At 37.7% G+C, this 13,487-nt stretch overlaps 1 protein-coding gene across 1 annotated transcript in view; it reads right to left on the reverse strand.

The window, feature by feature from the left end:
- KIAA1217 overlaps window positions 1-13,487 on the reverse strand; it is a 796,647-nt gene that overhangs the window by 470,489 nt on the left and 312,671 nt on the right. Inside the window, exon 4 of the mRNA XM_079106261.1 lies at window positions 10,107-10,254. The gene's annotated coding sequence lies outside the window, so the exon portion shown is untranslated. The remainder of the gene's footprint in view (window positions 1-10,106; window positions 10,255-13,487) is intronic.

Here is a 13,487-nt window from a genome sequence, read left to right on the forward strand (position 1 = left end):
CATCAAATGATTAAAAGAATTTCTCCTGTGTCATCTTCTAAAGTATTATTATAGTTGGGGATTTACACTTAGATCTAATATCTGCCTAGAGTTAATTTTTGTGAAAGGAATAGGTCTGTGTCTAGATTTATTTTTGTATGTGGAGTTTTAGATGTTGAAAAGGCTATTCTTTCTCCACTGAGTTGTCTCTATTTCTTTGTCAAAGATGAGCTGACTACATGCGTGTGGGTCAATCTCTGTGCCACTCATTCTGTTCCATCTACCTGTTCTTTGACCAACACAACTGTCTTGATTACTGTAGCTTCCTAGTAAATCTGAAGCTGGGTAGTGTCAGTGGCTATTTGGGCCTTTTGCCTTTCAAGTAAACTGTAGAATTAGTTTGTTAATATTTTTAAAAAAAGCAACCCAAAAAAAAATAACTCAACTGGGATGTTCATTGGAACTGCTATGAATCTGGAGAGCTGGAAAAAACTGATACCTTGGCAATAGTGAATCTTCCTGGCCATGAATATGGTATCTCTCTTGATTTATTTAGATCTTTGATTTATCAGAGTTTTCAGTTTTTTTTTTTCCGTATTTCAGATTAATATGTAAATATCAACTTTTGGGGGCTTATGTGAATGATGCGTTGATTATAAGTTTCAACTATTCATTGCTGGTATACAAGAAACAATTGGCTTTTAAAAATATTAACCTTGCATCCTGCAACTTTGCTATAATTGCATCTCTGTTTTGACTTTTAGTTTGCTCAGGTCTGTCTCTGGTATTCCTTGTGCATCCATAGATTCCAAGCAGTCCTAGATGTGAGGATCTTATCCAACTCTCCTATAACTCCTCTTTCCAGGATCTTGTTGCTAAATTTCTTGCTTGTGCGATGCTTACCCAACACAAACCCACAACCTCAAGCAGCAGATTTTCCCCATTCATTTCCTATCAAGTTTGCTCCTTGACCACTCCCCATAGTGTGAATTTTTACTTGTCAATCCAAATCAAGTTACCTACCTCTGACAGGTAAGCTGCTGGCTTCCACAACCAGCTCCACTCTTGTAAAACTATAGCAACACCAGAGACGCTGCCGGTGGTGGAGTAATGAAACTAACCCCAGGAATGAAGTTAGAGACTCCCACTCTTTTTATGCAAAGTTGTAGCCTTTTTAAAATGAATAACTGCTTCATAATTACTGTTAATCTATGTTCAATTTCAAGGACCCTGATATGGTTATTTTTGACAATTTTGTCTGATTTCTTCATTTTTTTGGGTAAAAGAATTTACTGATTTTATGATTAATTTTAAGATGTGCTCATTTACATTCTTGTCTGAGCTTTTTACTTTTATTTTATCCTGCTTTGAATTTTTCCCCCCTTTTTTGGATCTAAGAATTGTGTTTTCTTAGATATTGGATTGAGATATAATTGAGATATAATCTACTCAATTGAGATATAATTGAGATATAATCTACTATCTTCTCAAATTTTATTCTTCCCTGATTTTTAAAATTATTTTCTAAGCAGGAAGTAAACAAATTTATGGTTGGTGGTCAAATACAGCTGTTGCATTTTTGTAAATGAAGTCTTAGTGAAATATAACCAGGCTCACTGGCTCACATTTTTATCTATGACTGCTTTCAGAACATTACAATAGCAGAGTATTGAGTATTTCCAGTGAAGACTTTATGGCCCAATACATCTAAAACATTAACCATGTGATCTTTTACAGAAAAAATTTCCCATCCCCAATCTAAATCTCCAATTTGAAAATTATACTATCTTGCCCACTATAGTTTCTCCATCTTTAAACACTTCTTTTATAGTCACCTCTTTTTTGTCTCAGTGACATTTTAAATCTTTACTTTTACTCTATCTTCCAGTTCACAAATTCTCTCTTTAGCTGAATCTAACCTGATGTTTAAAGCAATTTCTAATTTTAATTATTGCATTTTTTATTTCTAGGAATTTCTTTCAAATTTCACTTGCTAATATTATATAACTTTATGATATTTACTATATGCCTATATGCTTTTACTTTCTGGAGCATATTAAAGATAAAACATATAATCTAAGCCTGATAATTCCAATGTCCAAAATTTTTCCCTTTGTTGATTTTTTTGTTTTGTTTTGTTTTGTTTTTTGCTAATCATGTCTTACTTTTTCAGACTTGGCGATTTTGTTTGTGAGCTCAGTTTCCTTGTAAACTTTTTTTTCCCCCCTTAAATGTGAAGCTTCATCGTTTAAAATATATTCTTCCAGAAAGCGTTTTCATGTCTTCTATCAAGCACCTGAAACACTACTACCAACTTGAGGCCAACTTAAACTTAAATTTTGCCCTTTTGGGGGCAAAAAAAGAGTGTGGTGAGTCAGTCTGAAGGAAGATATTTTCTTTTCCTGTTCCTCCTAGAGTGGAGGATGAGCAACGTTTTCCAGCACACCTTGAAGTTGCTTTGTGATTGTAGGGCCAGGTTCTGGTAAAAGAAATGGAGTGGAAATTACATTGCTATATCTGGGTCTGGTCATAAACCTCCCTGTCATACAAATTCTTTCTCCTCCAATGAGACTCTGGAGGCCACAAGATGGAATAAACTACTTAAAGGAGAATCTCCACAAGAACCACCTGACCCTTTGTGTAACTTTCACATCAGCAATAAATAAATCTTCTTGTCTTGAGCTCCTGATATTTTGAGGTTGCTTATTATAGCAGTTAGTTTTAATTACTAACAAAGCAGGTATGAATGTAGACCAAGCAAAATCACTGTATAGTCTTTTGTAAGAAATGTTTTGGAGGACTCAGGAGAGTATATTTTTAGCTGTTAAAATTTCCTTTGCCTCATTGTTTTCTATCTTTTACTTTGCTGATCCTAAGGGTTATCAAGAATGCGATGGTTGACCCAATGATAGTAGTGAAAAAAGAAAAGATATTTGGTTCAGGACAATTTTGATAACTATAGGCTATTTTAGGTTAACATTCACTCTAACATTATTTTAATAGTTCATTCTTATTGAAAAATTGTATTAATTTTTGTTTTATGTATGTGCTTCATTTTAATTTTCAAAAAACATGAGAGTGATTATTGCTCTTTAACAGCAGTTCAATGTAGTTTTAACACTGCTTTTAAAAAGCCTTATTTCACATGAATTTTACTCCTGGGAAAATATAGTACATTTTTCATGTGTGAGGATATAACTTGGCCATATTTCACAAACACTTATTTTTTTTCCTAGAAGTTTGAGAGTCTTTCACAAGATACTAAAAAATTCTTTTCCATCAGATTTGAGATTTCCAGTGAAACTCATGAGTTAGATACTGTATTGATCTTATAAACCATTAAGTGGCAAAATAGTACCATTTATCATGTCCACCAGGCATTATGGGAAAGTGTCTCCACTGCTTTGGGTCCCTGTATACATTTTCTCATTTCTTCACATAACAAAGTAATGATAGAGGAGCTCCCATTTCAATCTATTGTCTCCAACAAGCAAATGCATGTAAACAAGCTATTATTTTTGAAGTAGAATACTTTTTTCCACACTATTTAAAGCAATGATTTGTTTATTTCAAACTGTAAACTCTATTTTCTGCCTATAAAACAAATTACCTTATGCATGAATATGAGGACATGTAGTTTCTCTACATTAGCTAGTAAAAATCTTTCTGGCCATGGCGTATTAAATATGTTATTAAATTCCATTGACTTAAGTGCCTGATAGTGCTTCTGATTTTAGAGAAATCTATCCTATAGATACTACTTACTGAAAAACAAAATTGCCTATTCAGGGTAGCCTTGAAATGATGAGTTGCGACCTTACATGAACCCCAGAAAAACAAATAAACAGGCTCAGTTTGTATAAAATGATGTCATTAAACTCTTCAGAATGCGTTGGTATATCCAGAAAGTATAACAGATGACATTTTATACACACCAATTACAGTAGAAGGGGTAAAGATGAATGTTCTCAGGCAATGGCAGACCCCATGATTCACAGCATTGTCTTGAGAAATGACTCGATGTCAGACCTGAACATACCCATGTCCCCCTCTCCTTCTGATTCTCTTCATCTTCTTCCTGCATCTCCACCTCACTCCCCTTATCTCCTTCCCAAGGAAAACGGCCAAGTTTCCCCTCCCTCCCTCCACATTCCAGTACCAGTTTCCCTTTCTCTGCTTCAGGTGTAAGTCATATGACTCTCATCTCGTGTTCCCAATGCCCAAGTTTTCTGAAACTTGGTCCTGAATGTCACAGGTTGTTTCTGAGTCTCAAGAGGATAAGTGGAGTCGTCTGTTATATACAATACAGCCTCTCAAAGAACTAGATGGTGCAGAGTTTTTAATCAAATAAAGTAGATTTTCTTTAGCTCACAGTAGTTATGTTCTACAATGCCAATATGAATATTAAACTAGTGAATATTGAGCCATTGCTTCTACAGAGAAAAACAGGGTGCATTTCCTACAAACTTCTGGTGACATATTTGTCAAGTAAATTATTATAAAAACTTGTTTTATGCATATATCTATTTAAAAACACCTTATTTACTAAGTGTTGTTAACTCATTAACATATAGTTTATACCTGAACAAAGCTTAAGTATTTTCTCCATAAGGCTCATCGCAACCCTCTTGCACTTAGGTGCACTAGAGAGAGTACTTCAGAACTGAGCTCAGGCACCATTTTAAACTGAAATCTCCAAGAAATGTGGGGAAATGCACAAAATTTTTAAAATGTGCATTTTAAAAGGTATATTTTCTACCAACTGCAACATGAGAAAGTCAGTTAGAGCTTAATCCAGACAAAGTTTAAATTTTTAAAAGTATGTTTAAAGTCTTGACTTTTCTTTTCTCTACAGGGTTTATCATAATAGGCATTATATTCCAGCTTCCCCAGAAAGTTCCTAATTTTCTTTATTCACTGGTCTTCAGGGTTCCTGCAACTAGACACAATGTTCTGTATTGTGTTTAGGGGAAATCCCTCATTCAAAGGCACAGGGGAGAATTTTACCTACTGATCCTGAAGGAAGAGACTTCTATCTGACCATCAAACACCATGGTTTTCTATGACTGACAAATTCCTTTCATGTTGTCTTCCCTTTATTTTGTCCAACAATTTTATGCAAAAGGGCAAGCCCTGAGCTTTTGGCTAAATTTTAGCAGGATTAAGGAAGTCCCAGCGTTGTTGAGGGCTGTGACTAATGAGGATGGATGTCCGGGTTAGGGGGCTATTGGAGAAACGACCTGTGATTTTAAATTGTAAGGTTTGACACAAAGTCAAGATCCTAGGTTTACCCAGCTTGGTTTTTCCTTTAGGATTTATATAGTGACACAATTCTAAGGGAGTTTAAAACCACTGTTTCAGAGTCCTTTCTGATGATGAATCCTGAAATATTCTCAGGAAGTCAACATAATCCATGTCACAAGGACTCATAGCAGAGCTACATCTGGCACCACCTGTCTGTAGATATACCTTGCGTCTGCTTTAGATGGTAAAATGGAAATCAGCTTTCAACGTGTTTTTCAAGTTGCCTTTGGGTTCTGGTAAATGTAGAAATATCTCCCCCCCCCCCCCCCCCCGGCCAAATGAAATGTCACTGTCAATTCCTTGTAAATGTGGAATCATGCCTTTGGATACTTGCAGAAAGAAAAACCACATAAAACATCTGCCCAGATGTTAGGGGAGAAATACTGGTTTAGAAAAGCCGTTGTTCTGTGGCAGAGACTGCCATGATTATTCCATCACATCAATTTTTACTTACACAATTTAATGATTAAAAACACTCAGACTGACGATCCACAAGAACAACCAAATACCAGTTACTGAAGAACAAGACTGCTTCAGTGAGAGGTGAAGAAAGGCAAAACAATCATGAAATGAGTTGAACATTTCTGAAGTACAGCACTAAGTTGAGAGTTTCATTTTCCCTGTAATTGATTTCTTTTGCTTCAAGAGAAACCCACGACTTATTTGAATCTGGTTTCTACAATGTTAATATGAAGACAATAGTACTTGCCAGCAGTATAACCCTTTAGGACACCAGGGTGTTCTTTCTATCTCTGTGGAAGACAATTTTCTAGATAAAAATCTTTCCAACATTCCAGAGGTCCCCTACATAATGCTGCGCATGTAAGTGTAATGCTACAATCACATGCTTTGGTATTCTTCTCTACCTGGTTCACAAGCTCTAAACCCTGGCCAAGTGATTTAGCCTGCTAAAGGTCATGTCTCTGCACAAGCAGAATGAAGTTAATTATCGGTTGCATTAGAGTGTTATAAGATCTTATGGAGAGAATGAATTTACAAACTTTGGTTTCTTGCCTTCAACAATGGTAGATGTCGATTTGTTATTTCTTCATCATAATTTCACATTTTGGTCATTCTGAATTACCCAAGCTTCCATGCCTAGCAAGAGCTCCCACCCCAGGGAGGGAGTATTCAGGGTGACAGATGCCTCATGAGCATAGAACCTGTCCAAGGCCAGAAAAGCCTTGAGGCACCCGAGAGAAAAAGAATTTAGCAAAATGTAAAGTGCCTTTATTACAACTCAACTGGTTTTTAAAGTTTCCATTGCTTTTCAGCAAATGTGTTTTCTTCCTCTCCTGGAACGGAGAACATATGTGCTGCCTGGCAGATGATTTCTGCAACTCTTAAAGTCAGGATTAGAGAAGGCTGACTCACAATTTCTTACACGGCATGTGTGAAATCTTTCAGGAAAACTTGGAGGGGGGCTGGTGAGAGCCCCAGGATTTCGAATGATGTACTCAATTGCTATTAAATTCATATGAAAAGGAATTGATTCGTTCTTTGCTCCTATTTCTGACCTTCTTACTTTTGTTTTTCAGCAACATGAAGAGATGGGTTGAACAAAAGTTATCATTGCTGGGAAGCACAGAAAGAAGGTAACATTCACAGAGAGCTGTGGTTTCCCAATCACCTTAATCATTTGATCTTGTGGCATCCCTGTGATTCAGGTTTTTTTCTGTGACAGGGACAAAAGCTTTTGGGGATTACACACAGCCATTGAGTCTTTATTGACTCTAATCATTGAGTTCTTTATACTGCACTCTATGCTGTTCTTAAAAAAAGGTTCACACAGTTCAGCTTTTATTAAAATTAAAGTACCATAAAGAAGGGGAAACTTCAACATGATTCCTGTTAAAATAACACTTTCGAGGAAACGTTTCTTCAGCTATCACTATAACCTGGTCAAGCATGTTGTGACAGGTGCTTTTACAAAATGTGGGTCTCTACCATCATGCAAAAAATGCCGGATCAAGAACCTTATGCAAAATGTTGTATGGGTATCAGTAATTCAATCTGACTGCCTATGGACCACAGGTACAGGGCACCCCCCACATACCCACATTTAGTGTCTTGAGAATTCTTAGTATTTTACATGCTGTATATAAATTCAACAAGATGTCCAACAAGGGTCCTTTATTGCCCTTGAAAAAAGGACCTGGCAAAGTATTTCCTTTACCTGCCTTTTTCATCATACATTCTGGGAAAGATTTTGGTGGAGACCTGCCTGTGGTCTGTAGTAGTTCCATCATCCCAAATAGGCCTCTGTGTGTGTGTGTGTGTGTGTGTGTGTGTGTGTGTGTGTGTGTACAGTGGGAAAGCAAGGTAGCCGAACTTAGAGATGATCTAGTCTGACTCGAATAAATGCAATCACAGATTGAGGAAGCTCCAATGCTTAGAGGGGAGGGGAATTCCAACAACTTGTACAACGGAGGCCAGAGAAAGGGACAGGAGCCAGAATTATTAACTACGGTAATTTCTGCTTCATTCTGGAGCTCAATTCAAATCCTGGGCTTACAAATGAATGTCTGAGTGACCTTGAGCAAGTACTTCAACTCTGAATTCTCATTGTCCTGTGTATAAAATGGGAATAACACCATGTTACCCTTGTACATGGTTGCGGTCTGGTTGTGGTTGTCAGGATTAAAAGATAACACATATGCAACACAGCATGTGGCACACAGCTGATGTTGAATAAGTAGTAGTTGTTATTTTGTAGCATTGTGATTATAATCTTGAAATTGTAACATCACAATGCTATAATTTTAAATATATTTATTCTTTATAGTCTAGCAACCTCGTTCAAAGCCTGTTCTTCAAATACATTATCTAGTTTGGGCTAAAAAAAAAAAAAAAAAAAATCCCTGTGTATGTTCTGCTCTGCTTATCAAAGGCTCTCTATAATGCTTACCCAAGGATAAGTAAATTACACCGGATACAGTTCTACATCCTATTATTCTTCTCAAACTATGTTCCATGTGGTAATGGGTCAATTTCTTTACTTCCACTTCTCTCCTACCATATTTCATGTCCTAAAAAGATGCCAGTTGTTTTAACTTTCCTTTGAAAGTGAATTTTCACTTTTATTAAAAAAAACAACAACAACAAAAAAACTTATTTTAAGTAGTTGCAAGTTCTTCTCGTGCCCTCCAACCCCAATCCATGCAACAACATAGTCACGGGAGAGAATTATTAGTGCCTTTGCCAGAGTCCTCCCACTGAGGGTGCTGACTCTGTAATGAACTATGCATCCATAAACCGGTGACTCTTTGATCTCTTGCTGCTTGTACAACTCTAAAGAGAAAGGCATTCCGGCCCAACCGCACAAAGAGAGAGGGACGAAGGTTATTTATGGTAGCCCTCTGACTCTAAGTTTAGCCTGGCTCTTTAAAGATTCAAATACACACATCATTTTGACTGCCAAATCTGTTCCCTCCCCTTATGGCGGTGTCTAATGGGGCGGCAGAATGAGAATGTCTGATTTTTGCCTTCTCCCTGGGGTGAGAAAGGTAGCCGGTTTGGCAGAGACAGTCACAACAGTATTTATAGAGACAGTAGAAAATAGAATCCATATGCTTACAAAAGGAAACCAGAGTAAATCACCAGGAGCAAAGAGACATCCTGAACTCCTTTTTGGGGGCCTGTAGGCTTCTGGCAGAGAGTAAACAGGACCTACCACTCAGCTCTCTAGCTGTACAAACTCCAGCGTCCCTATGCCCTTTGTCTGATGATGTGCTACTGACACTCACTTTACAGAAGGAGGGAAAAGAGTCTCTTTTGTTTCTTGAGTTCCAAAGCTACTTTGCAAGCTTGGCTTTTGCCATTACGGAGTGGACTTCTTGTGCCACAGCTGGTGCAAACATGGAAACCGCAAACTCCTGGTTCCAATGTTGCTGAAGCTCCGTTTCATGGCTTCCTGACGGTGAGTGTCTGATCATGATGTCATGAAGACCTTTCCACTGTTAATGCACTCTGATATGTGACTGAGTATTGGTCCACATAGCTCACTAAACCAAAAACCAAGCTGAATAAAGATGGTACCATGTCAGAATCTGTCTATTCTCTGTGTTCTCTTCCTCTGGATCAAATATTCACATTTTACAACTCAGTATCAGAAGGATAAAGGTTATCTGAGGATCTCTGTGATAGGTGAAAATTCAAAATGGACATGAGTTTTATTAGGATAAAATCCTGAATAGGTGGATTTATAATAGAATTTAGGCTGAATGAATATAGTTAAAGTTGGGGGTTAACTGGGTTATCTCGTTCCAGATAATCAGGGCCACCTACATAGTGTGATTAGGCAAAGCAATAGGACCCAGTGAAATTGATTTATACATTTTTTAATAAATTAATTTCAGACTGGGTAGGACTAAACAGGAATTTCATTTTTAATGCATCCTTTCCACTCCATGGATACAGACAAAGTCATCAGATACCTCCACAGGTCCCCAGGTTGTCTGGCAAAACATCATGTGCTCTTTGAGCACTTTCTTATGCCTTAGTCATTATGATGGCTTTGAGCTAGAGACTGAACACAAAGACAGACTATAAATTAATATAATGCATGGCCTGAAAAATAATACATATGTTGATGACATTGTCTATAAGACCAAAGGAAGAATGGCTTGCAGAATAAACCAGCTGGGCCTCAGAAGGAACACATGTGGGGAGACTGCGGGGCTCAACCCAGGCACTGTTCCACTGGGCTCCAGGAAGGAATTAGCAGAAGTCAAGTTTCATAGACAGGCCTTCAGCTCACAATTCAGGTGCTGTCAAGATGATAGAAACTCACTTTTATGATTTAATAAAAAGATGGAACTTACCTAAGAAGAAAATAAGGAGGAAGAAGACTCCACAGATGAGCAGCACAGCCTTATGGGGAAGATATCCACGGGCTCTGGATGGTGGCTCCGATTTTGTCTCTGGGATGCTGTGTAATCAGCTACAAACTTAGGACCCCAGTATCTCCATCTGCAAAATATAAATAGTAATGTAATTGTAAGACAATATAAATAACAATGTAACTGCTAACTGAAAAATGAGAAACTCATCCTGATTAAAACACCAGGTGAGGGCTGGGACTGTGGCTCAGTGATGGAGTGCTTGCCTAGCATGTGCAAGGTACTGAGTTCAATTCTCAGCACCACATATAAATAAATGAATAAAATAAAGGTGCATCAACTACTTAAAAAAAATAAATAAGAAAATTCACCAGGAGAGCAAAGAGTAAAAAGCCCGTATGATTATGATACATAGAGCAGGATGCGTGTCATCTCACATGACTTTTATATAGTAATTCAAAGTTACAAGTTTTAATTCCCAGTTTTCCAGTGCTTTCTCCAAAATGTTGGACATCACAAAGGAAGGCAACCACATTAAACTAGACCAACCATGAGAATAAGAGCGGGCTTCTGTAGTGGAGTGCAGGAGGAAATCAGGAGAGGCCAATTGAGAATCAGAGAGGTCAAATGACTTGCTTTTCTGTTCTCTTTGAGAGGAGCTGCCATATGTCACTCAGAGAGCTAGCTGTACAGAGATGCCTGGATTCTGTTAGCCAGCCAGTCAGGAATGGCATGGGAATGTAAATAGGTCCAGAGGCTGGACCACCGGTGAACATGAGTTCCCCAATGCAAAGACTCCATTGAATAAAATTCCCCAGGCCTAAAGATATGGAAATCATGGATGAGGTTGATAGGCACCTCTTCTGTGGAGGAAGGTTCCAGGATCATCAAGGAACTTGACATGGTCATCTCTTCCTACAGTCAGTAGGTTTCTATGTTTCTGGAAGCTGGGGTGATTCAGTTGATGTCAGAGAGCCAGGTGCACACAGAATAGCACAACAGTTTAGAACAATGGCAATTTCTTTCCACCAACCCCTCTTAGGATCCAGAGAAACACATTTCAAATGAAAAAAAAAAAAAATGGTGAATGGAATCATGAAAAAAAAATCCATTGAAAATACATAATATACATTGCAAAAACATTATTACATTTTAACCCTGAAATAGTCATGTTATTAAACTTCTAAAATATTGACTATACCCACTTTATTTACTTATTTCTTGTGCTGAGTTCAATGAGTTATGAATGCTACACTATTCAAGTTATTTATTTAAAAATCTCCTTTGGGCATCAAAGTGATCCAGTAGAAATTTATATATAACCCAGGGGGAGATGAGTGGCCCAGATGTCAGAAATTTGAAATTGATGTTACTGGGGAAGCCATTTAGATTCTGGGCTCAGGTTCCTTACCAATAAAATAAAGTTATGAGGTCTTGGACAGTCAGGAATAGACCTCTCAACTCTGCTAATCTATATTCAAGGACTTAATATTGATTCTACAACCACCTCATTATGAGACTTTATTAAGCACATTCTTATATACTCTGGGTTCTTCCTTTATTTAATACTGGTGACATCATTTTCTTTACTCACTATATTAAGTTTCCCATGCCAAGGAATGACACCAAAATTGTGAAATACTAAAAATTGGAAGTCACTATCCCAAGTAGCTGACACTTTAATAAGGTACCACAATAAGCCCATTATTATCACTTTTATTCTTAACTACTCTCTAGAAAAGTAGATTTGATCCCACATTACTAACAAGAAAATAAAATATGTTAGCTTTTCATTACTATGAGAAAATACCTGAGATAATCAGCTCATAAAGAAGAAAGGTTTACTTTGACTCATGGTTTCAGATATTTTCATTCATGATCACTTGACTTTTGCTTTGGGCTGATACAGTACATGATGGCAGAAGTACACAGCAGAAGAGTCTTGTTTACCTTATGGTGGTCAAGAAGCAAAGAGGAGATAGAAAAGGGTGGGGTCCTAATATTCCCTCCCAGGGCACATCCGCAATGACCTGACTTCCTCTCATTAGGCCCCACATTTCACAGGTTTCAGCGTCCCCAATAGTACCATGAACTGAGGACCAAGCTCACATGGTCCTCTGGGGAACATTCCAGATGCAAAGTAGAGCAAAATTCTTTAGATTAAAATGATGATATTCCTGGTGAGTAATGGGCCCAGATTTGAACCCAGGTTGATCTGACTTCAAAGTTTACATAAACCACTGACCAGATTAAGGAGGGATTATTTCACTTAATAAAATATTTTAAACATAGTTAGTTGTTTGTTTCAAATAATTATTCAATAATAATACATTAAATGGTGGAATGAGACAGACATCATTACCCTATGTACATGTATGATTACACCAATGGTAGGAATCTACATCGTGCACAACCATAGAAATGAAATGATGTATCTCATTTGTGTACAATGAATCAAAATGCAGTCTGCAAAAAAATTTTAAAAAATTAATAATACATTGCTTGGATATCTTTATGAAGATATTCTTGAGGGTCATATCTGGAGAAGTCTAAATAATATTGGGGAGGCAATTAAATATTTATATAAATAAAATAAGACAATGACTGTATGGAGTGCCAAGCCTTGTGTCCTACACATTATCTCATTTAATTCCCTCAATAACCTTACCAGCTAGACACTGTTAGCATCAGTGAACACACTGAGGCTCACTGAGGTTAAATGAGTGGTCCAAAGTCACATCGTAAGTGACAGAGCTTGATCTTAAACTCAGGTGTGTCTAGTTCTGCAGGCCATTCTCTCACCAGCTACTGTGTTTCTGTGTTGCCAGTAGTGTGCTATTCTGCATGCATAAGTTTACTGTTTGGGACAATTAGTCCTCAGCTGCTTCTACCATCCTTCCCTATTCCTTGAGTCTTACCATCTGTCTTCCCTCTCCTGTCTCCCACGATTCCACACGGGGCTTCTGGTTGCCCCTAGTTTCACAGTTCACCTTTCAACTGGATTTTTCCAATTCCATCTTTGTTTTAAAGATTTATATTAGTTTTTTCCTGCTCCTTTTCTTCTAAATCTTTGTCCCAATAAACATGATTACGCTTTTCTGGATTTTGATTTCTGTAGTGGAGCTGGGGATTGAACCCAGGGCTTTGTGCATGGTAGGCAAGAGCTCTACCACTGAGCTACACCCCCAGTCCGAGGCTTTTGCTTTTCCTTCCTGCTCATACCACTGAATGTGAGAGAGAAGAAGAAAAGAGCAGTTTGAGAAAGTTGCGCGCGAGAGATCGGATGGAGGGTGTACGCACGCTGCTAGTATTGTAACATCAGGACAGGCAAATGTATCTTGAATTATTTGCTGGTTGCTGGGT

The sequence above is a fragment of the Sciurus vulgaris genome (assembly GCF_902686455.1).
Source record: "Sciurus vulgaris genome assembly, chromosome: 12".
NCBI lineage: Eukaryota > Metazoa > Chordata > Mammalia > Rodentia > Sciuridae > Sciurus > Sciurus vulgaris.